The sequence below is a fragment of the Triticum aestivum genome, chromosome 7B (genome assembly GCF_018294505.1).
Source record: "Triticum aestivum cultivar Chinese Spring chromosome 7B, IWGSC CS RefSeq v2.1, whole genome shotgun sequence".
Lineage (NCBI taxonomy): Eukaryota > Viridiplantae > Streptophyta > Magnoliopsida > Poales > Poaceae > Triticum > Triticum aestivum.
This window is the reverse complement of record NC_057813.1, coordinates 720,971,662-720,976,201: the sequence shown is the minus strand read 5'-3', so window position 1 is coordinate 720,976,201 and position 4,540 is coordinate 720,971,662.

The window sequence follows — 4,540 nt, the reverse complement described above, 5'->3', positions numbered from 1 at the left end:
CAATCCATGGAGGGATTGAGAGTTAGCAAGCTCGAAGAAGGTCAACAATGGGGGAAGAACACGAGCTCAAGAGATAAGGTTGAATGGGGAAGAAGACCCCCCTTTTATAGGAGCTCCCGAATCCAACCGTTATGTGCTCAGACCGCGCACGAGCGGTACTACCGCTTAGGGGAGTGGTACTACCGCCCGGGCGGTAGAACACAGAGAGCGGAGCAAAACAGAGGGCGAGGCAGAGCCGTATGAGCGGCACTACCGCTGGAGCCAGCGGTACTACCGTTGCCGCAGCGGTACTGCCGCTTGGCCCAGGGGTACTAGGGCGGTGGTAGCTGCGATACTACTGCACACGAGCGGTACTACTGCTGCTCCTACTGCTGCTACTACTGCCGCTGAACCCGACACGAGAAAACAATGTCTCGAGTCGAGGCGGTACCAGCGCGGAACCGGAGCCATACTACCGCTTATGGCCATGGGCGGTACTACCGCTGTGGGACATCGGTACTACTGCTTGTGGCGATATGCGGTACTGCCGCTCCGATCCAGTGGTACTACCGCTGGCGCCAACCTTATGCCAAAACCACGAAAACAAGTACACTCCAAGCAAAACCAGAACTGCCATAACTTCTGCAAATGAGCTCGGAATTGAGCAAACTCAAGCTTGTTGGATACAAGACAACGAGTAGCATCAAAACAGTGACAGAGAAGAACCGGCAGGGGAGGTATGCCTAACAAAAAGAGGAGAGAAACCTCCAACAGAGAAGAACCGGTAGAACCTCCAACATCGAAAACATCATAGAAGATGCATGTGAACTCCGTTTTTGATGAACTTGAGCTTGTCATCAAGATGACCATAAGCTCCAAAATTCACAAAGAGAATCAAACAAGAACCAATAAAGAAGATGCAAGGATGCAATGGTTTGAGCTCTCTACTCATGATACGATAAAGCTACTCATCGAGAGCCCCCATTGATAGTACGACAATCGATCCTAAAACCCGGTTTCCCAACTACCACCATGAGACCGGTAAAATAGAAAACCTATCAAGGGCAAACCTTTGTCTTGCACAAAGTCCACTTGAGCTAGATGATGACGAACTTGTCCTCCTCAAGATGGACCACCTTTCTTGATCGCGTTGGGTCGATGAAGACTAGATGATTGCTCCCCCATACTCCAATATGGGTGAGCCACTCTTCGGCACATCTTCACAAGTCCATTGGCACCACAATGGATGGCATGCTTCAAGCATATGATCTCTTTGTGATGATCCTACTTGAACTTGCACAACACAACCTAACCCCACAAAGAACTCTCACGAAGACCATGAGTTAGTACACAAAGTGTAATTGACAATGCTTACCATACCATGGGATCGCTTGATCCCTCTCGGTACATCTTTTATGCTTTGTGTGTTGATCAACTTGATTCACTCTTTGACTTAGTCTTGACCAACCTTGAATTTTTCCAACCCTCTTCTTTTGGATGATGTCTTGAAGGTAAACATGAATGATCGCACACTCTTCTTCTTCAAGACATGCTTGCAATAAGCTCAACCCTCACAAGACCAAACTTTGGATAATTCCTTAATAGCACCTTGGTCATCACGAACTCTCCTTGAAACCAACAAATGGACTCCAAGAAAAGCCTATGGACCAACCCTTCAAATATAACTCAAGGCAACCATTAGTCCATAGAGATTGTCATTAATTACCAAAACCAAACATGGGGGCACTGCATGTTCTTTCACCCGCCTTGGGTCAAGCTCGGCCCAGTCGACCACCGCCACGTCGGGCCTCCTCTCCATCTGCATCGACGCCGGATCTGCACATCCCCGCCGCCCTGGATCCGAGACCCCACATCCTCCTCCCTCTTGTTCGTCCATCTGCTCGACGCGACCGCTCGAGCCGGGGCCACGGTGCGTCCCGCATCCCCATCGAGCCTGAGGTCAACCCGAGGATCTACGAGGCCAACCGTGAAACTCATGGTTCATGCGTGTGTGGTTGCTGTAGATTTTGTACAAGGCGCATATCAACTGGATTGATGTAGCGACGGGGCTAGAGCTCACCGAAGACAGGCTACTTCTATCTTTCTACAGGGTAGCTGCCGGACTGGGACGGCCAAGATGATCAATGCGTATGATCTGCGTGCAACTTTGGTGATTTTTTTTTCGATTAGTGCTGGTGGTCATTACATGGAGACTTATTGGCTAAAGAATGGAGATTAAGAGATAGTAGACTTATTGTAATGTAGTCTAGTTGCACACACATTGATGTTTAGTTGGCAGAAAGACTAGTTGCACACACATATGCTCAGTTGGCTTGTAATGTAGTCTAGTTGCACACACATTGATGTTTAGTTGGCTTGTAACATAGTCTAGTTGCACACACATTGATGTTTAGTTGGCTTGTAATATAGTCTAGTTACACACATTGATGTTTAGTTGGTAGGAAGACTAGTTGCACACACATATGCTCAGTTGACTTATAATTTAGTCTAGTTACACACACATTGACACTAGTAGAAAAAGGGCCATTCGTCCCGCTTCGTGAGGGCCATTTGTCCCGGTTCCCGAACCGGGACTAAAGGGTCGTTACTAAAGCCCTATACTTTAGTCCCTATTCGCCCAGGAACCGGGACAGATGGGGCTCCATATGGCCGCTGTCGCTTGCCCAAGCAGGAGGACCTTTTCTACCGGTTGGTGCCACCAACCGGGACCAAAAGGCTTCCACGCGTCAGTTGTTCAGGGGCTGGGGTTTTGGATTTTTGTTCCTGAAGGGGGGGGAGGGTTGGGGGTTTTGTAGGGTTAATTTAGGGGTTTCATATATTGTGTTAGAGAAGTGTCATCTCTTATCTCCGTGCTTGGTCGACGCTACGTACTATACGTATAGAGAGGACTCGACAAGCTAGCTAGCTAGTAAGAAAATGAAGGAAACTATTAAGTACAGAAGATCGTCATGATGAACATATACAGAGAAAAGTGATCGACCTCTCCTTTTCTGAGAGATTGGTCGAACAACAAGTTTTCGTATATCTTACCGATGCTACTGGCTACATATATATATATATATATATATATATATATATATATATATATATATATATATATATATAATGTGTAAGATCTCTTACAATACCGTAAAATACGAACTCACCTTCCACATGCATGGTATTCTCTGGCTTTATTGATGACGTGGTCAAGAAAGAATCCAGTCAATTCCTCATGAATTGCTCGCATGCGATCTTATGGTAGAAGTTCATTCCATATCTCCCATATCTAATTTGAATAAGGGGTCAATACATATATATGAATGAAACTCAATAGAAATGATGGTAATAAAATAAACTTGTGAATATTTTTGCTTATGCACTTCATATTGTCTTTTAGAGTAGCCCCACGTATTCTTGGCCGTCGCGTTGTAGATGAACTCGCAGACGTAGTATCCACATTAATTATTCCCGGCTTCCTGCCACAAGCATTTTACAAGAAAAAGAGGTCAATCAAACTGATAATGAAGCATTATAAATGGCATTGATGAAAGTAGCTAGAATCAACGAGAGATGCGCAAAACTAGCTAGCTAGTAGTACTTACTTTTGGGTATTTCCATCGCAGATCCCGCGGCAGTCCCGGAACTTGTGCGGTGAATACTTTCCAAACCCTGCGAGACAAAGAAAACAATTACTTGATATCATGAAATGAACAAAGTTGTCGATATGGTGCGATAATGATCAATTCAACTTACTTTTCGAGCATTTTAGACATGTCCGCATAGTCCTCGGGATCTTTTCGTCTCGAGTCTAAGACGTTTACTAGTCCCTGCTCAAGCTTAATCTCTAGGATAATATAGTGGAACCTACGCACGCATGCATAAGTCGTCAATTACATTAATTACTATAACCTCGAGTAATAACTAAGGGAAACCGAATATGCACAAGGCAGTAACACTCACTTGAAGTTGTAAGGAAAGAGTATTGTATCTTTGTTTTGATTTATTACCAACAATCGTAGCAAGTTATCCTCGGTTTCTTTGGCATGAAATGTAACCGTATATTCATCTATGAGATTTGTGTTAATGAACCCAATATCATACATTTCAGCTTTTCTGCATTTAATATAGTGAGGATAATTATATATACATGCAATGAAAGAGCTGAGCTGTATATAGAGACTTAATGACAGAAGTGGTACTTACAGACAGTAGCAAGTGACCATTAATTTATCGAGAGCCTTTAGATTGAAAAATTGGAAGAACTCCTCAAATGGAACAGACAACTCCTCAATTCTAACGAGGTCGTGCTGATCCTCTTTAACTTTCAGCGTCAAAGTATCGATTTTCTTCCCAAACTTTACGCAGGTTTCCATGTACCAATCATGGAATCTTCGCATCATCGTTGTTAGAGTAGTTCCATATTTGACGAGAGGCTTACCGTACTCGTATTTAAATTCGTCCACCTCCTTTATATCAAAATGTGCATCGTCGTCGTGCTTGTAATCTGCAGGATTGGTAACGGGCAAGCCCCGGATGATTAGCGACGATATCGCTAGAC